Raw genomic sequence first — 27,832 nt, forward strand, 5'->3', positions numbered from 1 at the left:
CTAATTGAATGAGACAAATTAGAGGATATAAATCACAGAAAATCATCAAATCATTCATTCAATAGATAACACAAGAAGTATTGAGAAGGAATATGCTATTATTTTTATTGAAAATCAAGGAATTTGAAGTTACAAAACTCATAATAAGAGAGCTACAATGCCATCCTTGAGCATGAAAGGGCCTAAAATCAGTCCACAATCATGTTGAGGAAAGAGATAACTCCCTTAATTATGAAGAAAGATAAGAATATATAGATGATAACTCCTAAAATCTGCATAAAGGAACCCTAAATTGAAAAGTTGCATGAAAAACCCTTGGGCGAATTTGCCCAAAATAGCGTGCAAATGACATGCAAAACCCTGTCAAAAATAGCTCCTGATGCCAAAAATAGCTCCTTGATTGAACCTATATGCATGTGATGCTCAAACTATTGTAAACTGCCAAAAATACCCCCTTGAAAAAACACTATTCTCTTTGAAAACTTTGTATGACTCTTGATGCCAAATATAGCTATAAAAGCACAATGTCTCTCCTTTCTCTGATAAACTGCATGCTGCCCTGAACTACTTTCTTTATCCTTGAAATAATTTTATTTTAACTTTTAAAATAATTAATTAAACTATTTCAATAAAGCTAAAATAGAATCATTAAACTCTTTTATTATTTCTTTTATAAATTAATATAATTTTATTTAAGATTTTAAAGAAATAAATTTTAAATAGATTCATATTATTTTATAAAAGAAATGTATATTTTTAATTATCTTTATAAATTAATATAAGTCTATTAAGGATTCTAAATGATAAATCCTACTAAACATATATTAATTTATAATAATAAAAAAAAAATACAAGGACTTTACTAGTCCTTGACCCTTGTACATGAGGGTCTTTTATACATGGAATTTGTTTCTTCAAAAACAAATAAAATAAAGTGCAAAACCCATGATGAAACTAGGGCATGTAATAAAACATTACGAACCGTAAAATCATGCATTTTTTTCACTTTGCACACTTTGTCTTGCTGAAAAAAATTCTTTGACGTCGCTAACATGCACTCTTTCTCTGCTATTGTTGAACTGGAGGTCGAATTGGGACTTGAACAGAGGGATTTTCCTATAGATCTGTGCGGTATGCAGCTTACTTATTCCAATGATATATCTTTGAAGGAAGAAAAATCCGCAAGAGTTTTGCTTTTAAATCTTGCATGCATTTAGGGTTTTTCTTGGGCTTTTATTTTGAAGGCCTTCTTTCCATGCTTCGAACTGTCATTTTTGTCTCTATTTTGTAACGGTGGTATCTTTCTGTGCCTTTAAGAATTTTACGAGACCTTGTGCTAATCTAGAAAAGGTTTTTGTTTTTCTTGAAAGATTATACTCATATATCTTGGCTCACAATCAAAGCTTCACAAGGAATTTTCCATTCTCCATGTAATAGAGATATTCACTGTATTTTTTGTCTGTGACCTTTGTGTTACTATATCTTACTCTCATAAAGAATTTGATTAAAACCCTAATGATGGATTTCACTTTTTTTAATCATGCTTGTGTCAAAGTATCACTACTCTATATTGAAATCTTGAAGGGACTGAAACTATGAATGTTCAATGTCCATCCATTCTAACAGTCACATTTACTTGTTAATTTGTCAACCTTTCATGAATGTATTGAAAATAAAGCTATGTTGTACTTGGAGGTGACTATATCTCATGACTGAGATGTCTTCATGATAGCATAAAGATTTCCTCTACCTTGAAATTAATACTTTGAACTCAGGGTTATATTTGTTATATCAAGCTTGAAACTAGAAGCTTTATTCATGAATCATGGGTATTTGTTGGTAACTTTTCATTAAGCACATTGTACTTTGATAGATGTTGCTCCTCATTATTGATAATTGTATTCATGTACCTTGACAGTCATTATATTGTCTCATCTTTGTAGGGTTTTGACTTCTTTATAGAAAGGTTGATATCATTGTTTCTTGAAGTATTATTGTCCTAATGATTGGGTTGTTCACTGAATGAGATATTCTTCAAAATCACATTTTATAGGCATCTTATGATATTTTTCTTTGTGATCAGACTTAGGGTTCTTAGACTATTATTTAAAACATATGTCCTTATAAGTTGTAGGTCTTTGAATCAACTTGTATGCGTATGGGATGTGATCATCTTCCATTTGCCATGACTATACTGATTACTAGCAAAGACTATATATTTTGTCTTTTAAAAAACTGATTGTTTATGGGTTATCTCTACCCTTTGCACAGTCATATCTAAACGGTGCTATAATTACTTGTACCTGTCATGACATGTATTACACTACTCCATGTTGATCATGGTGTACTATCCTTTGAATATAGGAATCAAAGAATGAATTTGCAGTCAAGTCCTTTGAGTTCATAGTCAGTGTTTCTCATTATTTGGATTACACTTACAAGTTTTTTGTTGACTATTCTTTCTCTATACCCAGTAACAAGCAACTTATTTTGATGATTTATCTCACTGTGTGATTGGACATAGTTTGTCTCAAACTCGGGTTGTTTTTCTATAAATTATTAGGTCACTATCAAATTTGTGGTTGTTGATGAATACCTTTACAATATCCTTATCTCTCTGTGACTATCATTGTATGATGATTGTGCCCTCTTTGAAATATATGCTAATGTCCTTGAAACCTGCAAACGTATGGTGTTGCCCTGAGGCTTATAAATGGCACTGATTATAATGCTATGGTTGCATTGACACTTTGTCTTTTCTTTCTTTCATACGATGTCACTGTTTTCCTGAACTGTTGCAGCCTGTTGTTTTGATTCAGAACTTCCATCTTGATAATGGAAACCTATTAAACATGCATGATATCTTTATGCCTATCAAAGGTTGTCATAAGTACCTCTTGATACTACATTTTGAAAGTGGTGCCTCTGCTTCTCTATATGTTTCTTGCAAACTCTGTCTTGATTGTCCTAAATCTTTAATTATTGTCAAAATGAGTGCTTACTATTTTGAAACTTAATCCTTGTTATCCACCATTTTGCCTTTAATGACTGTTGAAGAGGACTGCTTCATTGATGGACTGTCCTGGGCTTTTATATTGTGTGCATGCTATGGTATGAGTGCTATGAGGGCCCTTTGTGCCTTCTTTCTTCAGCAATTTCTTGCCCTACTCATGTGCATAATGATTTTGCTGATATTATTGATATTGACTGTTAATATACCTTTGAAAAAAATGTATATCTATATTGATTGACAGTAAGAACAATATGTTTTCGCATACTATTATTTTGATGTATGCATCCTTTTATTTGAAAAAGGTCTTCATGTTATTAAAGTTGTGACTGTATCTTTAAGGTTGCACTATTGCTTTGTCTTGACTTTTGGCATTGTGTTAGATGTAAAGTGTGCATGTTTTCAACTATGTAATAGCAGTATTCTTTATGCCTTTTATGACAGTATATGTCGCTGCATTAGTCAGTGCATTGATGAGCACTTCATGATTGCTAGAACCTATCAAAATACTGCCCATTTCTTATTTCACTTTCACTTTACTTCTCAGAACTATGAGTACCTCTTTTGGCCCTCATGGATGCAAATCTATCATGATCTTCTATGGCATCATCTTGAATCCTTATAACAGTGATTTTTTAGCATGATCATTAGTAAGGGCTTCTATTGATGGGACTGTCATTATGAGCATGGTATATGACAAAAATAGTACTTTTTTGAATCATGAGACTATCCTAGTTAAATTCCAACCTGTACATATGATGATTCAACTTCTTAAGTTTTTCCCTTTGAAGCCCTATGAACTACTTACATCATATGATTATTGTGGGTTATTAGTTGCACATTTTACTGAAAGCAAAAACCCCATTTATTGTACCTTAGTTGTTTACTGATATTGGCCTAACTATTTGATCTCATATGTATGGTGATTGTTCTCCAATACTGATTGTTGTGTTGAAGGCTTCAACAATGTATTCCTTGACTGCCTTAGCCACTGTAACACTGTTCTTTTCAATAATAACCTTATAGACTGTATATGTGTCTTTTTTTTTAAATGATTGTTTGTTGTATTGACTATAACAATGGCCCATGGGTAGGAATGTAAGAGAATGTTCTTTTTATAAGAATATTATGACCTTTGGCTATGGATTGTGTCTTCCTTCTTAGGTTGGACGATATCCTCGTAATGACTATCATGGCAAAATGAACACCTCTCCTTTAATTGTTTGACCATAGTACTAATGTTAGAATCTTTAGTCAAAACTCATTATCAACTATTGGTACCATTCTTTGTTCATATCTATATGAAGGTGACTATCAAGGTATTTATTTGCCCTCTATTTGATTCTTACATACAATTAATGACCTTATCTACATCCTTTGACAATAAACTAATCACTATCATTTTATGTGACTTTTCTTTTTATCACAAATATTGTTGCACTAATCTGTCACTTCTCTGACTTTGACTTATAGCTCTATGTTGTTGATGCCTCCATTATGCAATAGGCTTGGTAGGAGATCATTCTTTGTACTCATGCCATTCTTCCTTATAGTGCAGCAAACCTCTATGTATTGGCTTTAGTGTATCCTTTAGTTGTTGAACTGTTGTACCTCTGTTATATATATATATTGTCTATTACATTGATAGATTTGTCTAAAATCTTTCATGACTATTGAGAAAGTCATTCATATCTTTAATGGATTCCCTTATGACTGCTCTATAACTTGTAGGTCTATTCTCATGTTATAGGTCTATAAATTAATTGAGCCTTTAGCTATTATGGACAATGCCATTGTACATGTTCTTATGATGATGAGATTAATAGTATTGATATTTCCTTTGCAATTTTTTATACAAAAAGCTCACGGATTTTAAGCATATACTTTGACTGAGACTGCTGCAATAAATCAATGTTCTTGTGAACCCTCTCTTGCATATCATGATTTTTGACTTTGTAATCTGCACTCTCTACTTAAACCCTGTTCATAAGACCTAGAGCTTTCTCTTCTAGGGTTATGACTGTAGAATGAATTTCATCTCTGATTTTTTGAAATGTTTAGTGTTCCATGTCCCTTTATATTTTGTTGAATATCTATTGCATTGCCATTATTGACTTTGTTGAAACTATCCTTTTGGTTGTAAGAACTCTATGATTGTGTCAAACCCTTGTAGACCCTCATCACTTCCCTTAGCTTATCAATGATCGTTTCAACAAATATTGAACATCATGCTTTACTCATTAGACTGTTATCTTCTTTTAGCTCCATTTTTTACTGTATTAGGCCAGACACATCATGACAGTCCTGCTATTTTTTTTTCCGTATTTGGGATCCTATTAGGGTTATCCAGTCTTTTAGCCTACCAGTATGGTTTCATTAGACACTGATGTTTCATTTATAATAGTGAACTCGATATTTTCACTATTATCAATGATGGTCCTTTGTTCCTTTAAATCTTATTGACATGCTAGAATGTTGGGCTCAACCCTTGTGGGAGCCTCATTTAACCCCGCTTGCTTGAACCTAAAATATGAATCTCCACATTAAACAAACAAATTAAATAAAACATGGTACTTGTTGTTATCTCATGGCACCTTCTTTCTACGTTGATTCTTTGCCTCTGATTCTAACATACTAATAGTTGCAGGCATATGTTTTGATATTCTTGTGCAAATGGGCTATGTAATCTGATAAGTTTGAGTGTGACCATATAGTTATCCTGATTTCTCTAACATGTTTTTCAATTTTCTTGCAGGTACTGATGGAATGAGAGCGGAAGTAGTTGAAGATGGACGAGTAGATGAAGACTCAACCACTTCTTCAATCTCAAGCTCATCATTCCAGGCAATGACGGATCACCCTATTGTTTCACTCATTCTTTCATGTGTTTATTTAGCTTAGGTGAATAATTGTAGTAGAGTATATGCCTATAGCAATTCCAGCTATTCCCATGACTTGTGTGGGACACCTTACACATTTTTTCGTAATAAAAATATATTTCTATGCAATCTTTTGTTATCATTTGTCTAAAATATTTATATAATGAAATGAATTTTGGTCTTTAAAGCATAACATGCAAAATGAAGAACTTGTGAAAAAAAAATTGTGTACCTTCTTCCAATTGCATTGTGTAAGGCGTATAGTAGGCCACCAAAATTTAGTTGTAGCAAAATTTTCGTAACTTTTTTGGCGACCTCTTAGAGGTGTTTGCCTGCTAAATAAATAGACTAGTGCTTTAAAGCATATCCATTGGGCATAGAGTCAAATTTTCCTTCTCTTTTCTTATAAACCTCTCCTATAGCTCAGTAAAATAAAACTGAAAGGAAAACTACTATGGGTCTGCATATAGTTGGGCCTGAAAACTGTGCATCCGCACTTCTTGGAAAACCAAAACTGAAAAACTGGAAATAGAACTAAAACTAAAAACTAAAAACTGAAATGTGCTTGGAGCACTTATTGAAAACAGCAACTGAAACTCAAATCTACGCTACCCTACCCTAACCAAGAGTGAAACTTGGTTATACAAAACCATTCATTGGTTTTGCAAAGTAACATCCTTTTCTTCCTAGTTTAATTTGTTTCAAAAACTTATGAATAGCTAGGAAGAAATGATGAATGAAGAGGGGCTTCACAAAAAGCTATAAGACTGCTTCAAAAATGAAAATATAGTGGATTACCTCTTCTTTTTATTCACACGCATTGCTACCTAAAAGAGCATAGACTAACTGAGAATGGTTTTCTTGTATTGAAGCCTCATTTTTAGGCATAAGCTCATTTTGTGTCATCTTTTTTGCCTCCAATCTGGAAAAATATCTTATAGGACAGCCTCTTGTGGGAATAAAAGTAGGGTTTTCCTTGCTGGTCTCTTCTTTATCAACTATGTCCTTAGCCATAACTATTTCTTCCACCTAAGTATGATGATCATAATCCTTTCTTTCCAAGGGTATCAAATTATCAGCAAGATTAGAGCAAAATTCTTCAATGATGTTTGAGAAGATACTCACCTTTTGGTCAATTTTGCTATGTTGAGTATCGTTTACTACACTTTCTTGATTGTTTTCAGCACTCATACCTTGGAAATCTAATTTTTTCTTATTTTCTTGCTCTATTTGAAAAAATTTGGTATCCATACCAACCTATAGTTCTTTATTAACCATGATGTTCTTATCTTCTTTCTCATGGATATGCAACTTGTCACTGTCATATTCATGCTCCTTTTGATCACAACTTGCTAACTTTGTCAGTTCATACATGTTATCTTGATTATTAGTAATTAACAAAGGGAGCTCAACAATACCTTGTTGTTCCAACTAAATATTCTCAGATGATGATTTCTTAATGTCTAAATTTGAAACAAATACCTCAAGATCATCCCAAAATGAGTCCTCTTCATCATTATTTTCTTTCTACTCTGGGAGAGGATTGTCTTGTACTTTGTTGCAGCTTTCTTGGATGATCAAAACAGTAATGCTTTGAACTTCTTCTTCTAGTCTTGGAGTTTTTAAGTTTGTATTATGAGCTTCTTTAACTCCATCTACCACAAAAATGGTAGTTCATTAAACAAATCAGTTAGGAGTAGACAACTATCAGCCTTTTCTAGATCTTGAATAAGTTGTTCATCATCTATAACCTCTTTCTCTTCAACATAGTCCAATGCTTCATGTTCTTGTTGTTCTAAAACTACTGCTATGTTTGAACCATCTACAATAGAAAGAAGAGGATCATTGTCAAAAACAATGGACGATCCATCTAGAGAGGTCTTCTCTTGTTCAATCTTTTGGTGTTGCAATTGGTAACACCTTATAGCTAAATGCAAAGGATTTATGTTTCTAATCTTCTACCAGAGTAGTAAGCTATCTTTATTAATGGGCTTCTCTTCAACATGTTTCTCTTGAAAAGAAGGAAAGCTCCTGAAACTGGGAATTTCGAACTTAGGAGATTTAAGAGACTCGACTTGTTTAAAGCTTGGTAGTTTGATCTCAGAAACCTCTTTCTTAGCAAGTAATAACTTCATCTGAAACTCCTTTGCAGTGATCTATTGCTTGAGATTATGTTCAAATTGTCCTTTTTGAGTTGCCAACTGATTTGCAAAAATATTTTCTATTTGCTTGCCCTGTTCCTCCAATCTTTACTCATAAATTGGGCTTGAATATCTAACTCTTCCTACTCATGGAGGTAGGCTTGATGCTCCCACTCCTCTTGATGTTGATTAAGCTCTCCCTACCTCTTGATCTCCTCCATCTATTGTTCTACAACCGACAACATACTTTGGGTTGATAGTTGCTCACTACAAATCCTTTGTCGCTCATTGCCAAAGCTCTGCAATGTGCCTTTTATCTCACTAAGCTCTAAAGAATACTAATTTGGACTAAAAAGACCTTCTTGAGGCTGGTTATAGGCTTGATTAGGCTGCCATACAGACTGAGTTACGGTGGGTGGGTGGTAAGTATGATTAGTGTGTTGATTACTTACTATGATTTGGTTATTTGGATAAAAACCAGCATTATGGTTATTTGGGTATGGTTGATAAGAAGCCTTTTAGACAAATAACCAGCACTTTGTCTGCTGAAACTAGAAGATAGGTAACTCGGAGTCACCAGGTATGGATAGATCTTGCCTCTAAAGGCTGAAATTTCTGATTTTCACACCAAAAATCAAAATTTTGTGGAAAAGATTTGGATTGAAACAATCCAAAAATGTTCCACCGGGCATACCAAAAATTATTGTCATAAAGGATTGCACCCTTGATGGCTAAGTATAGAACCCAAATTTCCTATGAAACATGGGAATACTTTCATGCCTATGGGTATGCCTATCATGAAAAGTAGACCTCTAGAGATCAGGTTGGCTTCCTGTCTGATGAATTTGTTGAGAAAAATAATAGAAGGAATACTGAAATTTAACTATCCTATGAGGTGATGCACCAAATATTGTTCCTGAGACCTCCAACCTACTTAACTAACAAAAAATAATCAACAAAAACCCTGAAAGTCTCACAACTCAACTGAACATGTGATGCATAAATATTTCTTGGAAAGGGCTAAATTTAATGTTTGCTTGAAAGCAACCGACAAGTTGTCACAACTTCAAGCTATTAAAACCAATTAACACAATCTAAAACCTGCATTCATCATGTATCTCCTTACCTTAAAAGATGACTAAATGAGACAAATTAGAGGATACAAATAATACAAAATAATCAAATAGTTCATTCACCAGATAACACAAGTGTATGTAGGAAAAGTGGTTCGATGAAACGAATATTACAAATTCAGGACTAGTCCACACACCAATGGGACTCTTGGTGCAAGTTATGGAGTTGTATGGAATAGCTCAACTTCCCAAGGGATGTTCCATTGTTCTCTATCTCACAAGACCCCTTAAGCCAATGCCTTTTCTCTCAGATCACTGAGCAAAGTGACTTAGGGATGAAAATCATGAGAATGAGGGATGTTTGATCAATCTAACATGAATGCAATCCTAAGGTGCATGATATTAACAAAAGGTGAAATAAACTAGCATGCATATGATAAAAAGATGAAAGGATTAGTAACAAAACTATCCTAGCTTGCTATACTAGTTTGAGATGATTATTATGTGATAATACAAATGCCTATTTTAAGATGTTATGAAGATTATCAAAGAGAGGCTAAATGCTTTTATAAAATGACTAGATTAGATGCTTAGTAAAATGTCTATAAGTTTGATGCTAAAGACTTGGATAAGAAATGGAGGAATGAGAGCTCTTTTTATAGGAAAAATAGGGAAATGAAGGGTCAAGATTGGATAATCTTATCAAGGGCTAGGATTGAAAGTTATCAATCCATGTTTACAATTCTCACCAATGAAATGGTGACAATTGTCAACATAAGACTACTTGAGAGGAGATGCAAGAAGCATTAAATGCTTGAGAATACATGATGGTTACCTTAGAACGTAAGGGTTAAGGTTAGGTTAAGATTACCCATTGGATAAAACTTTTACCCAAAGGATAAACTCTTGTGCAAGGGTTAAAGGGATAACCATTGTCAAAGAAATGAATGCTTGACGATACCCTAGGGTTAGATGAGGGTTGAGTTAGGCAAAAAGTCTCTAACCATGTAAGAAGGTTGAGTTAACCATTAATGGTTATGTACGAGACTTAAATGGTTAAGTTGTTGAAGACATAAAGCCTTTAATGGTTATTGAAGACTTTAAGGGTTTGAGAAGTGACTTCCCTTTGTTTAGGGATGTGACAATATTTAGTAGATGGGTTAGGCTAATTTAGAAGGGATTAGAAGAATTTAGAAGGGGTTTAGAGAGGCAAGTGGGAGATGTAGGAGAATGCAAGTGGATGGAGGGTAATTTTAATTAAAATAAATTGCTTTATTTCAAAAAAATAGATGCAAGTGAGGGATTTAAATAAATTAGATTTATTTATTTGAAGTTAACAATTTAATTAAATGTAAATTTAATTAAAAAGAGTAGAAGGGGGATTTAATTAAATAAAGTGATTTATTCAATTAAATGATATGAAGGGCGTAGGTGAATTTAATTGGATAAATTGAATAGCTTATTCAATCAAATAGATGAATGTAGATGATTTAATTAAATTAGATTTAATTAAATAGAGGAATGAGAATAAAATGAACATTAAATATTTATTTAGGAAAGTGGTCATTTTTATACGTCTACATTTTTCCCCTCTTTAAAGTGACGTGTGCACATATTGATTCAAAGAAAATTGATGTGTCACCAAAATTTGATTGATGTCATGTCATGTGTCAAGATATCGATGTCGTGTGTCGAGATGTTGATGGTGTGTGTCAAAATGTCGATGTCGTGCCCCATATTTGATAAATGGTATTGATAATGCTCCCTCAAGAGATGAATCAAAAAAATGAAAATTTGATTGATTTGATAATTGTTTGTAGATTTGATCGCATTTTAAAATTTCATCTGTGCTTAATGCGTACCAATTGATTCATCTCCCAAAAAATGATGTTTGCTAGGGTTACAAGTGGGATAACAAGCAAAATACATGCCCCAATTACTAACCCTAATTTACTTTTACCCTATAAAAAGGTAAAAAGTGATTTCATTTGTATCATTTGTGCCTTTTGACTTTTGGTGAGAGTGACATTTGGAGAGTGAAAAAATGTCGGTTCCCTATGCTTTGCACCGATTCATGTGCATTCGTCGATACCGAAGGCCCACCACGTATGGTCCACCTATAAGTCATCTAAATTTTGCCCCTTTTGCTTTTTGTTTTCTCGATTTTGATCACGTTTTTTATTTTTTGTGTCGAATTCTCACGGTTTAGCGCATCGGGTCATTTGCATAGCGCGTATGATGAAATAGTTAGCGCGTAGGGTTAGTGAACTAGGGTAGCGTCTAGGTGTCGTTGGATAGTGCGTCGCAAGTGTAGGGTAGCACATAGGACTAACAGGGTAGCGCATGTAGGGAACAAGGTAGCGCATAGGGCTAACAGGGTAGCGTATGCGGGGAACAGGGTAGTGTGTAGGGTATACCTAGCGCATAGGGTAAAGGTTTTAGTGCGTAGCTGAGTTTAGCTAGCGCATAGGTGGCAGCTCAGTGCATGGGGAGATTTCTTAGCACGTGGCTAGAAAATGTACCTAGAAAAGAAAGGAAAGGTGATGTTGCGGGGGGAAAATAGATGAAGGAAGATGGGTTGGGGTGGGAGGTGTCTGCCAAGTGTTCTTGGATGGCTATTGTAGCTAATTTTATGCTTGTTGTGTTGATTCATGATTGTTTGATAGATTTTTGAAATTGATTTTGTTGTTGAAGTTCCAAGTTGATTGATTGAATGATGATCCTGATTTTTTGTTGATTTGGATCTTTGATTTTTGTTGTTAATGTGATGTCCGATATGAGTTTTGATCTATGATTTTCGATATGGCTCCTGATATGAGTCGTACGATATGGATTTTTTATTTGATTTCTCAACATGGATTTGATATTCAATATGAAACTTGATTTGATTTTCGTTGTTTCAAGTTGATATGGAATTGTGATTTCGATATGGATTTGATTTTTGATATGAAACTTGTGATTTTGATATGGATTTGATTGTTGATATGAAACTTGATTTTATTTTCATTGTTTCAAGTTGATATGGAATTGTGATTTCAATATGGATTTGATTTTTGATATGAAACTTGTGATTTTGATATGGATTTGATTGTTGATATGAAACTTGATTTGATTTTCGTTGTTTCAAGTTGATATGGAATTTGATTGGATATATCAGATAGATGTGGGAAATGATATTTGGACCTATTTTTCTTATTAAAGGAGTGGCTTGGTGTTCTTCAGTCGCAAGAGCGATTTCTGAGGCCATGGTCTATGATTCCATGATTAACACAGGTGGATAGAGATATCATTGAGAGATGTGGATTGTCCTATTTGTTGGACATGCCTCGATATATCATTAACTGGGGTTTACTGACAGCATTGGCAGGGAGGTGGCACAGTGACACCAACACCTTTCACTTGGCTATAGGTGAGATTACAGTCACTCCAGAGGACTATTATCAGATTCTACGGATCCCTGTGGTAGGGGTACTATTGCCTTATGAGCAGACTCAGGAGGATGGGATATAGGCACTTCACCGGATTTTTCATGATGAGCATATTTACAGATATGAGATCCCTTGGCAGGAGTTCATAGATTTCGATTATGCCCCACTACCATCAGTACTGGCAGGTTTTGTAGGTGGCTTTCTGTGTCCCGACCGTAGCTCGAAGGGACTGGCAGTGGGATGGGGATTGGTTCTTGAGGATATGGTGACACAGGGTCGCAGGTTTTCTTGGGGGTCTTGCATGTTGGCCCATATGTACAGATATTTTCATCAGGTGGTGTACTTAGGATACAATAGTTTATCAGTTGAGGTCACCATTTTGCAGGTGTGGGCTTGGGAGCACATTCTCGTAGTGAGGCCACTTGCAGACAGGGATAGGCCAGTTGGTCGGGCTTATGTATATGGATACACAGGGATAGTTGTCCAGCATAAGTTGGGCAAGATAAAGCATTGGAGGAGGGTGTTGGATGACATTGATATGGTTATCTAGAGACTGTATATGGAGTGTGAGGTGTACATATGTCACGATACTTAATAGGGTGGATGCCTTTTGTCATTGAGATGTTCTTGCATAGCCAAGTTCAGCGGCAGTATGGTCAACAATAGGGTATACTACAAGGAGCATGCTTATATGCTCGTCGGAGGCAGGATGTGCCAAAGTGGGGTCCGACTATTGATAGTGCAGTGGTAGTGGAGGAGTATATGCATTTGGCTGGACAAATATGGGACTACAGGTTTGGGTGGTAGATGCAGGGATGACAAAGGAGTTTGCAGCGCTCTTCATGGCCCATGTTGTAGCACAGATATTAGATCTAGCAGAGATGATTCCCGCTTTTGATGATGATGAGGATGAGCAGCCCAAGAGGCTAGGGAGACAAAGAGATGAGGGAGAGGAGATGGAGGAGGGATATGGGTATGGTGGAGGAGATGATGGGGGAGATGGGAGGGGAGGTGGTAGAGGGAGACGAGGAGATAGAGGAGGGGATGGAGGAGATAGAAGGAGGAGAGGAGGTGGATATGGAGGGAGGATTGGAGTAGTTAGGTGAGCAGTTGGTGAGGGAGGGAGGGGAGATTTGGTGGTCAGATTTGGTGGAGTTGGTCGGGCGGGTGAGGTTATAGCAGTTGTGGGTGGGATGGATGAGTTTAGGCGGTCGACTCATAGGAAGAGATCATGTGTTTTACCTCCATCGGCGCCTAGGACAGGGATAGGGATAGGGGGTCCCATGACACAGGTACCCATTCAGATGCGGCTACCCACCCACTGAGAGGATGCACATATTAGGTCCCTACAATTGTCAGTGCAACAGCTGCAGGCAAAGGTACTAGCTTAGCAGCATTAGATTACGCAAATTACCGCAAAGCGTGATACAGTGATAGAGCGCTTAGGTCGAGCAGAGGCTCGAGCAGATAGCCTAGAGAGAGTGGTGGCTGGTGGTTTTGTGAGAGACTCACTGAGAGAGATGCAGTATGCAAGGAGGCTGAGTACTATGGGTGTTTATATGAGGAGGTGGTTCCTAGAGATCACAGAGCTCCTAGCTATGCTACGGTGAGATCTAGTCGATCCATGCGGACTCAGTCGAGGACGGAGAGAAGAGGTGTGACTGGGCCATCTCGACATGATCCACCCAGATATCCAAGTGTCGGGACATCTACTATGAGACCATTAGCCTCAAGAGATAGTCATACCTGAGAGACTTGTCTCCATTGAATTTTGATCATTATGTTGTATTTTGATAGACATGACATCTTTTATATATTTGACCATTTTTTAGATATATATACGACACAGATTTTCCAATCCATATGTGATGTGTTTTTAGGAAAGACTGGATGCACTACAGAATGGTATACACGCACTAATTCAAGTTTTTTGCGTACCTGCAAAGTTAATCCTGCATCAAAAATTATTTGATAAATGGGGTTATGCCCCACGGTGGGTGCCAGAAATGTATGCGGGAAAAGTGGCTCGATGAAACGAATATTACGAATTTAGGACTAGTCCACACACCAATGGGACTCTTGGTGCAAGTTATGGAGCTACATGGAATAGATCAACTTCCCAAGGGATGTTCCATTGTTCTCTATCTCACAAGACCCCTTAAGCCAATGCTTTTTCTCTCAGATCACTGAGAAAAGTGACTTAGGGATGACAATCATACCCCTTAAGCCAATGCTTTTTCTCTCAGATCACTGAGAAAAGTGACTTAGGGATGACAATCATGAGAATGAGGGATGTTTGATCAATCTAACATGAATACAATCCTAAGGTACATGATATTAACAAAAGATGAACTAAACTAGCATAATATGATGATAAGATGAAAGGATTAGTAATAAAACTATCTTAGCATGCTATACTAGTTTGAGATGATTATTATGTGATAATGTAAATGCATATTTTAAGATGTTATGAAGATTATCAAAGAGAGGCTAAATGCTTTTATAAAGTGACTAGATTATATGCTTAGTAAAATGTCTATAAGTTTGATGCTAAAGACTTGGATGATAAATAGAGGAATGAGAGCTCTATTTATAGAAAAAATAGGGCAATGAAGGGTCAAGATTGGATGATCTTATCAAGGCTCAGGATTGAAAGTTATCAATCCATGTTTATAATTCTCACCAATTAAATGGTGACAATTGTCAACATAAGACTGCTTGAGAGGAGATGCAAGAAGCATCAAATGCTTGAGAAGACATGATGATTACCTTAGAAGGTAAGGGTTAAGGTTAGGTTAAGAAAACCCATTGGATAAAGCTCTTACCCAAAGGATAAACTCTTGTGCAAGGGTTAAAGGAATAACCATGGTCAAAGAAATGAATACTTGATGAGACCCTAGGGTTAGATGAGGGTTGAGTTAGGCAAAAAGTCTCCAACCATGTAAGAAGGTTGAGTTAACCATTGATGGTTATGTAAGAGACTTAAATGGTTAAGTTGTTGAGGACATAAAGTCTTTAATGGTTATTGAAGACTTTAAGGGTTTAAGAAGTGACTTCCCTTTGTTTAGTGATGTGACAATATTTAGTAGATGGGTTAGGCTAATTTAGAAGGGATTAGAAGAATTTAGAAGGGGTTTAGAGAGGCAAGTGGGAGATGTAGGAGAATGCAAGTGGATGGAGGGTAATTTTAATTAAAATAAATTGCTTTATTTCAACAAAATAGATGCACGTGGGGGATTTAAATAAATTAGATTTATTTATTTGAAGTGAACAATTTAATTAAATGTAAATTTAATTAAAAAGAGTAGAAGGGGGATTTAATTAAATAAAGTGATTTATTCAATTACATGATATGAAGGGCCTAGGTGAATTTAATTAAATAAATTGAATAACTTATTTAATCAAATAGATGAATGTGGGTGATTTAATTAAATAGAGGAATGAGAATAAAATGAACATTAAATATTCATTTAGGAAAGTTGTCATTTTTATACGTCTACAACAAGAAGTATCGAGAAGGAATCTGATACAATTTTTATTGAAAATCAAGGAATTTGCAATTACAAAACTTAAAAAAAGTGAGCTACACTGCCATCCTTGAGAATGAAAGGGCCTAAAATCAATCCACAATCATGTTGAGGAAAGAGATAACTCTCTTAATAGTGAAGAAAGACAATAATATATAGAAGATAACTCCTAAAATCTGCATGAAGGAACCCTAAACTGAAAAGCTACATGAAACACCCTTTGGCAAATTTGCCCGAAATAGAGTGCAAATGACATGCAAAACCCTATCAAAAATAGCTCCTGATGTCAAAAATAGATCCTTGACTGAACCTCTATGCATGTGATGCTCAAACTATTGTACACTGCTAAAATTACCCCCTTGAAAAAGCATTATTCTCTCTAAAAACTCTGCATGACTCTTAATGCCAACTATAGCTACAAAAGCACAATGTCTCTCCTTTCTCTGATAAACTGCATGTTGCCCTGAACTACTTTCTTTATCCTTGAAATAATTTTATTTTAACTTTTAAAACAATTAATTAAACTATTTCAATAAAGCAAATAGAATTATTAAACTCTTTTATCATTTCTTTAATAAATTAATATAATTTTGTTTAAGATTTTAATGAAATAAATTTTAAATAGATTAATATTATTTTATAAAAGAAATATATATTTTTTATTATCTTTATAAATTAATATAATTCTATTAAAGATTTTAAATGATAAATCCTAATAAAAATATATTAATTTATAATTATAAGAAATAAAAAATACAAGGACTTTACTAGTCCTTGACCCTTGTACATGAGGGTCGTTTATACATGGAATTTGTTTCTTCAAAAACAAATAAAAGAAAGTGCAAAACCTGTGATGAAACTAGAGCATGTAATAAAACATTTTGAACCCTAAACTCATGCATTCTTTTCACTTTGCACACTTTTTCTTGCTGAAAAAAAAATTCTTTGAGGCTACCAACATGCACTCTTTCTCTGCTATTGTTCAACTAGAGGCCAACCTGGGACTTGAATAGAGGGCTTTTCCTACAAATCTTTGTGCGGTATATGGCTTACTTATTCTAATGATATATCTCTAAAGGAAGAAAATTCCGCAAGAGTTTTGCTTTAAAATCTTGCATGCACTTAGGGTTTTGCTTGGGCTTTTATTTTGAAGGCCTTCTTTGAATACTTTTGAACTATTATTTTTGTCTCTATTTTGTAACTACAGTATCTTTTTGTGGCTTTGAGGATTTTATGAGACCTTGTGCTATTCTGGAAAAGTCTATTATTTTTCCTAAAAGATTATACTCATATATCTTGGCTCACAATCAAAGCTTCACAAGGAATTTGCCATTCTGCATGTAATAGAGATATTCGTTGTCTTTTCTGTGTGTGATCTCTATGTTTACTATATCTTACTCTCATAAATAATTTTATTAAAACCCTAATGATGGCTTGCACTATTTTTAATCATGCTTGTGTCAAAGTATCACTGTTTTATGTTGAAATCTTGAAGGGACTGAAACTATGAAAGCTCAATGTCCATCCATTCTAATAGTCACATTTACTTGTTAATTTGTCAACCTTTCATGAATGTATTGAAAATAAAGCTATGTTGTGCTTGGAGGTGACTATATCTCATGATAGAATAAAGATTTCCTCTACCTTGAAATTAATACTCTAAACTCAGGGTTATATTTGTTATATCAGGCTTGAAACTAGTAACTTTATTCATGAATCATGAGTATTTGTTGGTAAAATTTTGTTAAGCACATTGTACTTTTGGCAGGGGTTGCTCCTCATTCTTGATAACTATATTCACGTACCTTGACAGTCATTATATTGTCTCATGTTTGTAGGGTTTTGACTACTTTCTAGCAAGGCTGATATTACTGTTTCTTGAAGAATTATTGTCCTAATGATTGGACTGTTCACTAAATGAGATATTCTTCAAAATCATATATTATAAGCATCTTATAATATATTTTCTTTGTGGCCAGACTTAGGGTTCTTAGACTGTTATTCAAAACATATGTCCTTATAAGCAGCAGGTCTGTGAATCAACTTTCATTCTTATGTGATGTAATCATTTTCCATTTGTCATGACTATACTGATTACTAGCAAAGACTATATATTTTATCTTTTAAAAAAATGATTGTTTATGGGTTGTCTCTACCCTTTGCACAGACATATCTAAACGCTTCTATAATTACTTGTACTTGTCATGACATTCATTACACTGCTCCATGTTGATCTTGGTGTATTGTCCTTTGAATATAGGGATCAAAGAATCAATTTGCAGTCAAGTCCTTTGAGTTCATATTCACGGTTGCTCATTCTTTAGATTACACTTACAAGTTTTTGCTGACTGTTCTTTCTCTATACCTAGTAAGAAGCAACTTATTTTGATTCTTTGTCTCACTATGTGATTGGACATACTTTGCCTCAAACTCAGGTTGTTTTTCTATAAAATCTTAGGTCACTGTGAATGTTGTGGTTGTTGATGAATACCTTTATAGTATCCTTATCTCTCTATGACTATCATTGTATGATGATTGTGCCCTCTTTGAAATATATGCTAATGTCCTTGAAACCTTCAAAATTATGGTGTTTCCCTAAGGCTTATAAATGGCACTAATTATAATGCTATGGCTGCATTAATGATCTGGATTTTCTTTCTTTCATAGATGTCACTATTTTCCTTTAACTATTGCAACCTGTTGTTTTGCTTCAGAACTTCCATCTTGATAATGAAACCCTATTAAACATGCATGTTGTTTGTATGCCTATGGAAGGTTGTCGTAAGTACCTCTTCATGCTACATTTTGATAGTGGTACCTCTGTTTCTCTATATGTTTCTTGCAAACTCCGTCTTGACACTATTTTGAAACTTAATCCTTGTTATTCAACATTGTTCCTTTAATGATTGTTGAAGAGGACTACTTCATTGATGGACTGTCCAGGGCTTTTATATTGTTTTCATGCTATGGTATGAGTTCTATGAGGGCCCTTTGTGCCTTCTTTCTTTAGTCATTCCTTTCCCTACTCATGTGCATAATGATTTTGTTGCTATTATTTATATTGACTATTATTATACCTTTGAAAAATAAAGAGCTCTCTTTATTGATTGACAGTAAGAACAATATGTTTTCTCATATAGTTATTTTAATGTATGCATCTTTTTAATTGAAAAATATTTTCATCTTATTAAAGTTGTGACTGTATCTTTAAGGCTGCACTATTACTTTGTCTTGACTTTTGGCATTGTGTTGGATGCGAAGTGTACATGTTTTCAACTATGTAATAGAAGTATTCTTTATGCCTTTTATGACACTGTATGTCACTGCATTAGTCAATGCCTTGATGAGCACTTCATTACTGCTAGACCCTATCATAATACTGCCCATTTCTTAGAACTATGAGTACCTCTTTTGGCCCTCATGGCTGCAAATATATCATGATCTTCTATGGCATCATCTTGAATCCTTATAACAGTGATTTTTTAGCATGATCATTAGTAAGGGCTTCTATTAATGGGACTATCATTATGAGCATTTTATATGACAAAACTAGTATTTTTTGTAAATCATGAGACTATCTTAGTTAAATTCCAACCTCTACATCTGTTGATTCGACGTCTTAAGTTCTACCCTTTGAAGCTCTATGATCTACTTACATCATGTGACTGTTGTGTGTTATTAGCTACACATTTAACTGAAAGCAAAAACCCCTTTTACTATACCTTAGTTGTTTACTGATAATGGTCTGACTCTTTGATCTCATTTGTATGGTGATTTTTCTTCAATGTTGATTATTGCGTTGAAGGCTTCAACAATGTGTTCCTTTACTGCCTTAGCCACTCTAACATTATTCCTTTCAATGATAACCGTATAGACTATATCTGTGTCTTTTTTTTAAAAATGATTGTTTGGTGTATTGACTGTAACAACGGCCCATGGGTAGGAATGTAAGAGAATATTCTTTTTAAAAGAATATTATGACCTCTGGCTATGGATTGTGTCTTCCTTCTTAGGTTGGACAATATCCTGGTAATTACTATCATGGCAAAATGAACACTGCTCTTTTGACTGTTTGACCATAGTACTAATGTTAGAAGCTTTAGTCAAAACTCATTATTAACTACTGGTACCACTCTTGGTTCATATATGTATGAAGGTGACTGTCAAGGTATTCATTTGCCCTCTATATGATTATTACCTACAATTAATGATCTTATCTACATCCTTGTACAATAAACTAATCACTGTCATTTTATCTGACTTTTCTTTTTATCACAAATATTGTGGCACTGATCTGTCACTATTTTGACTTTGACTTATAGCTCTATGTTGTTGATGCCTCCATTTTGCAATTGGCTTGGTAGGAGATCATCCTTTGTACTCATGCCATTCTTTCTTGCAGTGTAGCAGACTTTTCTATTTTGGCTTGTGTGTATCCTTTAGCTATTGAACTATTGTACCTCTATTATATATATATACTCATATTGCCTATTATATTGATAGATTTGTCTAAAATCTTCCATGATTGTTGAGAAGATCATTCATAGGTTTAATGGATTCCCTTACAACTGGTTTGTAACTTGTAGGTCTATTCTCACGTTATAGGTCTACAAATGATTTGAGCCTTTAGCTATTATGGATGGTGCCATTGTTCATGTTCTTATGATGATGAGAATCATAGTATTGAAATTTCCTTTGCAATTTTGTATACAAAAAGCTCACTGATTTTAAGCATATACTTTGACTAAGACTGCTGCAATAAATCAGTGTTCTTTTTAACCCTCTCTTATATATCATTATTTTTGACTTTGTAATCTGTACTCTCTACTTAAACCTTGTTCATAAGACCTTCAGCTTTCTCTTCTAGGGTTATGATTATAGAATGAATTTCATCTCTGAGCTTGACATGTTTAGTGTTCCATTTCCTTTTAAATTCTATTGAATATCTATTGCATTTCTATTACATTGACTTTGTTGAAACTGTCCTTTTGACTGTAAGCACTCTTTGATTGTGTCAAACCCTTATAGACCCTCATCACTGCTCTTAGCTTATCAGTGATTGTTTTAGTAAATACTGAACACCATGCTTTACTCATTAGACTATTATCTTCTTTTGGCTCCATTTTTTACTCTATTAGGCCGAACACATCATGACAGTCCTGCTATCTATTTTTTTGTATTTGGGATCCTTTTAGGGTTGTCCAATATTTTAGCCTACCAGTATGGTTTCATTGGACACTGATGTGTCATTTATAATAGTGAACTCAAGAGTTTCACTATTGTGGATGATGGGCCTCTGTTCCTTGAAATCTTATTGACATGCTAAGCTCAACCCTTGTGGGAGCCTCATTTAACCCCACATGCTTGAACCTGAAATCTGAATCTTCACATGAAACAAACAAGCTAGATAAAGCATGGTACTTGTTGTTATCTCATTGCACCTTCTTTCTTCACTAATTCTTTGCCTCTGATTCTGACGTATTGATAGTTGTAGGCATATGTTTTGATATTGTTGTGTAGATGGACTATGTATTTTGATGAGTTTGAGTGTGACAATATAGTTATCCTCATTGCTCTAACATGTTTTTCAATTCTCTTGCAGGTACTGATGAAATGAGAGTTGTAGTAGTTGAAGATGGACGAGTAGATGAAGACTCAACCACTTCTTCAAGCTCGGGCTCATCATTCTAAGCAATGATGGGTCACCCTATTGTTTTGACTCATTCTTTCATTTGTTTATGTATCTTAGTTGAATAATTATATTAGAGTATATGCCTATAGCTATGTCAGCTATTCCCACGACTTGTGTGGGACACCTTACACCATTTTTCATAATAAAAATCTATTTATGTGTAATCTTTTGGTATCATTTATTTAAAATATTTGTATTTATATGAAATGAATTTTGGCCTTTAAAGCATAACATGCAAAATGAAGAACTTGTGAAAAAAAAATTGTATACCTTCTTCCAATTACATTGTGTAAGGCCTGTAATAGGCCACCAAAATTTAGTTGTAACAAAATTTTGGTAATAGAAACAAGATTCATCATCTTTATCTACTACTGAAGTTGAGTACATTGTTGTTGCTATTAATTGCACTCAATTAGTTTGGATGAAGCAAATGTTGAAGGATATCAAAGTTATCTATGATGATCCTACTGTCATATACTGTGATAAAAAAAAGTGATATTAACATGTCAAATAATTCGGTACAACATCTAAAGACTAAGCATGTGTCAATCAAATATCATTAGTTGAGAGAGCAAGTCTGTGAAGAGAAAGTGAAACTGGAGTATTTATCTACAAAGGAAAAAATTGCTGATATTTTCACTAAGCCTTTGCTTGTAGATACATTTATCTATTTGAGAGACAAGATAGGGGTATCTACCCCTGCTGATGAGAAGTAGATGCATTGAGTTGCATCAATCTGGTAGATTTCAAAGTGTTATCTTTTATCCGGATTGGTGAGTTGGTGCTGCTCCTTTGGTGGAGTAATCTGTGTCTTGGGGGGAGAGAGTTTGGTTTTCTATTTTGGGATCTTTGGAATTGTTATCAAAGGGGGAGAGAGATCATGTGAAAAATTTCTTTATATGTCTTGATCTTATGGGGAGTTTGTTGGAGATATCTTCTTTCTTTGCATTGATTCTTTTTCACATTCATAAGTTGCCATCAATGCCAAAGGGGGAGATTGTCGAACATTTTTTATGCTAGGATATGCTATTGGCATTGATGTCAATGTATTCCTGTGCATTGCTCTGGTGTGTACATATTGGGAAGATCTTATGATCCGATTTGCAGTTTTGTTTTGTTGATCAGTGCTTTGAAGAGTTCGGTATGTCCTCCAGTATATTTTGGTGTGATGAGATCTTGTGTTGAGATTTCGGGATGTTGTTTGGGATGGTCTTGTGTATCTTCATTTCTGATGGTTCATGATTTTGGTGCTCCACAAGTTATCTTTCTTCATGACAGTTGTTGATTGGTTGGGTTCTTGAGTTTTCATATGTTGATCGATGAAAATTTGATAAGTGGTGTTGGTGCAGTTGTTTTTTATTATTATAACATGTTTTTTGGTGTTTCCTAATTGTGTCCTATTTGTTTTGATAATCTGCATTGATCATTGTGCAAGTTTTTGGTGATTTTTCTGATCTGGTGATGTTCTTTGTGTTATGTGGTATTTCTGGTGGTGTAGCATGTTGTGGTTGAACTTGGCATGATTACCAATGGTGATGAGAATTTGGAAATTTGATTTAGGTCTATGTTATGTCATTTATATCATTATATTGGTCTGGTGGTCAATCTTTGTATCGTGTGATGTAATTTTGTAATTGTGAGTTGAGGGTTTAGCCAACCTTGTTATCAAGGTTGATGAATTTTATAAATAGGTGATGTTGTTATGTAATTTAGAAATAGAGGTTGTGTCTACATTATCAGAGAGTGGTGTATGTACGATAAAGTGATTCATCTTTCAATTTTGTGATTAAGGAGAGATTGGTGTTGCAAAGAAAACAATTGTGCTTAACCAAAATTGTAACTGGGCATTTGGAGATGCTATTCTTTCAGTTGATTTCTTCCGGATTGTAGTCTGAATATTGTTGTAAGTCAGTGAGACTTCCCTGAGGGTTGTAGCCTTTTGGGTCCTTATCTTTTGAGCAGTGAGCTCTAGGCAATGTGCCTAAATGCATGTGCATTCCAATTGTAATATTTTCACATACTACTGCAGAGTATCATCTTACTGTGGGTAGGTTCCCACCCTAGTTTTTCCCTTAACCAGGTTTTCCATGTCAAAATCTTGGTGTTGTGTATTTTTCTATTAATTTGCTCATCTTTATTATTGTTGCAATTTATTAGATCTATTTTTGTAGCTAATTTTGTAGATCTGGTGAAAATTGATTCACCCTCCCCCCCCTCTCAATTTTCCTCTTCTTTGTTGCTAACACCTGTAAACACTTAAATTAATTAAATTTTAATTAATTTAACCTTACTACATAATTAATTAATTTAATTGTGTTCCTCTTTTATTCTTCTGAGAATTAATTTAATTAATCTGGTCACCATAGTCTAATAATTGATCTATCGAATAAATTAATTATTCCCTATTCTTCTAAAGTTCTTCAAATTAATTATTCTAAATTTATTTTTTTAATTAACTAAATCATGTGATTCCTCCAAATCACTTTCCTCTAATCTTCACTTAAGCTAGTTAATTGTTCTAGAAGCATGCTTATTATTATTTCCTAATTTCTAATTCATGTCTGCCTCACCAATAGGAACAATAACTAGAGATAAAGTCTCAACCCAAAGATTGGTCATTCATTTTGTGTAGTTATTATCTCCATGACTGAAGTTCATTTACTTGTCAACCTAGGGACGCATTACTTGAAATGGGTCTGCACTATATATGCACTAAGTTCCTCTGATAGCTATACTGCACTACTACAGCAACTAAATCTATTTGAAATAAACAAGTGAGAATCATAACACTTGAATTGCTATAGGAAAGCTTAGCATTAACAAAAAAATTTAACTAAAGAACTGTTAACTAAGTTCATAGCTGACAAACAAGAATTACTCTGTCTACTTTAGCTGTAGGAACAGTCACAGTATCTGGTTCTAGTGGCTACACGAATAGCCGATCACTAGCACATCTACTACAACAAAAGAAAAATTGAATCTAAAAAATGCACAGGAATACTCACCAAGTGGGCCCCCTTGGATGAGTGTATACAGACTTCAAAGATAATTCTATATACTCAGAATAGCATCATTTTTATTCATTTTTTTCAAAGGTTGATACAACACATGAAATGAAAGAAATGCTTTAAATTCTAAAAATGCTATAGAATTTTGTTTCTAACCCCCTGTCTCTAACCTCTAAGAAGAGGTGCAGGCTTTTATTTATAAGAAAACTATAGCAACTTCCTACTATCTAGGTCACACCAATGAAATGAGGCAAAAAACATTTATGACTGCAAATAGAAGAAGTTAATCCATAGGAAACGTGGAACTAAGCTAAACCACAACCAAGAATATAGCATGGTGGTGTTACAAGAATGATGTTTGCTGAAGACAAACATAAATGAATCTGGAAGTGCCTTGCTATTCCTTTGTCGCTTCTTACGCACACTATCCTCTTTGTTGTTTTGAATATTTAACCAACCTTGAATATATCCAACTATTTTTATGATGTGATGCAATAACCGCTTCTGCAGCATCTCATTTATTCCTGCAATTAAAAAGATAGAACATATAAACACACACACACACACACACACACACACACACACATATATAATACATTCACACATGATATTACCTATGATAATCCGCATGGCAATAGGAATAATAGGTCAAATCAATACAGGATTTAATGGGTTCAGTTATCATCTAGAATGCACATATTCAAACTTTAATACATCACATTGTTGGGATCTGAGAACACTAAGAGGGGGGGTGAATCAGTGTTCTGCTGGAATAAATAATTTTTAACTTTCTAAACTATGCATGAATGTACTGGTAAACAAATAAGCATATAGCAAAAAGCAAATAAACCATCCACATAAATGAACACCACAACACATAGAATCTATACGTGGAAAACCTCAATGAGGAAAAACCATGGTGGGATTTGTGTTCCACAATATGAATTCACTAACCATATGAAAAGATATTACATAAAATAGGAGCCTACACTTGTAGGAAAGCACACTTCCTAGAGCATACTGCTCATCACTAAAGACCCTCACTGACTACAAGCTTTCTGCCAAAGTAAATTACTGAAAATGAACTCAGGAATGCATCTACTATGCCAAATAGAGTTTCGATTTTGGTTCTGCTCTGTACCGGTTCACAAACTTGAACTATTACCGGTATTACTTCTCCTCCAAGAATTATTTCCAAGCTATCTATAGATCATTGCATGATATAATGTTCGCATACAAAAATAATCTCCATACATATATTTTGCATCTCACAGTTCTATTATACCTATATATCTCTATCATTTATTCCATCACATCATATATTAAATTTGCCTAGCAGACTGACTTATATACCTATTACACATTATATGCCTTATGTCGGCTTACAATGCAATTACAAAAGATATTCAATGTTGGCCTCGACAATAATTACAAAATGATTTACTAAATAAATCTTCCTTGATGTCGGCTTCCCTGAAGTATTGATGTCGATGTTGGTGTCAATGTGGGCCTGAATGCTTCCAATCTCGATATCTACAGTTATATGCCTCCTAGTGCAAGTTTGTGACTTCCATTAGATCTTGTTTCCATTAATGACAACAAAATGAATCCAATGAGTGTCAATTTCCAACACAAATGACTCAAACACTATCCCAATATACAAATTAAAACATGTCAAAAACTTATCAATTATAGGAATAAAAGAGCTAATATCTCATCTCATGAATTCCTCCATTAATTCTCTCTCCTCTTGTCAAATCCTCCTAGCTTTCCCACTTGTCTTCTAGTCTCTCATTATCCCACTTAATAACTCCTTCAAATCATTTGCTAGTTCGCAATCCTCATGTTTAGCCATAAGTCAACCAATTGCCATAAATGGCTTGTCCTCCTCTCAACCCCCAACCTTAAATGCACCAACTTTGGTCATTTCAAGGATTTCAAATCTCCTCTCCTCCCCATGCACTCTCATTTTCCCAAGGAATTTTTAATTCCTTTTCCCTTTTCATTTTCCCATGTACCTCATTATTTGGGAATTTTTAATTCCCTTGTCCTCCCCCAAGGAATTTTTAATTCCTTTTTGTCTTTCCAATGTACTTGAGGGTATCTTCCCCATGCACATTGTGGAGTATGGAAACAAGAAATGCCTTGATGGAAATCTCTTGGTCTCCACACCATGTCCTCTCAATCCACCTCATCCATCTCCTTCAATCTCAACCCTTGATTGATTTTCAATCCCAACCATCCATTCCTCCTCCTTAAAATCTATAAATTGGGGTCTCCTCCTTCATTCCATATCTCATACTCATGCAAATTCATGTTACTCTTTTTGTGCTTAAGATCATCCTTGTGCATCACCATTATAGGAAATTTAGTATCCAATCCATAGTCATTCATTTGCAAATCATCCAACCTTTATCCATCCATCCATCCATATCCATTCTAGTTGTTGTGTGGAGAGAAATCGACAACCATCTTGGAGCTCATCAAATCAAGTGGAGATGGGGCACTTCTTCACTTCATCTAAAGCTCAATCTGAAAGAGAGAGACAATATTGCAAGGTATAATGGATTTTAGTTTTATGATTTGAATTTTTTATATTTGATTAACTAACAATTGCATCACTTTGTAATTTTTGTCACTCTTCACTTTGTAATGTTTGATTAACTTGGTACCTGAATTATCCAAACCATTGACTTGCCAATGTTTGAGTACCTTCGATGAGATATCCAAAAAAGGTCTATCCTTGGAATGTGTTCTTTTGGAAGAAGAAACACTAAAATACTATCATAAAACTAACCAAGGTTCATCTTACAATGACAAGACAAATTTTTGGTCTAAGAATAAGAATATGGTCAATGATGGAGTCACTAACGCCAAGCATGTCCAAACTATCACCGACCCATCCAAACCCACCACCACCAATAATTTATTCAACAATAAAATCTAATCCTTTCAATAAATCCAATCAATCGCAACCTCACAACAATACTTCCATCCAAGGTTGACCTCCTCGTTCCAACAACCAATCTCAATGCGAGTACACTCCACTCTAGGTGAGCCTATTGAGGCCATCT

Source organism: Cryptomeria japonica, chromosome 6 (genome assembly GCF_030272615.1).
Source record: "Cryptomeria japonica chromosome 6, Sugi_1.0, whole genome shotgun sequence".
Classification (NCBI taxonomy): Eukaryota; Viridiplantae; Streptophyta; class Pinopsida; order Cupressales; family Cupressaceae; genus Cryptomeria; species Cryptomeria japonica.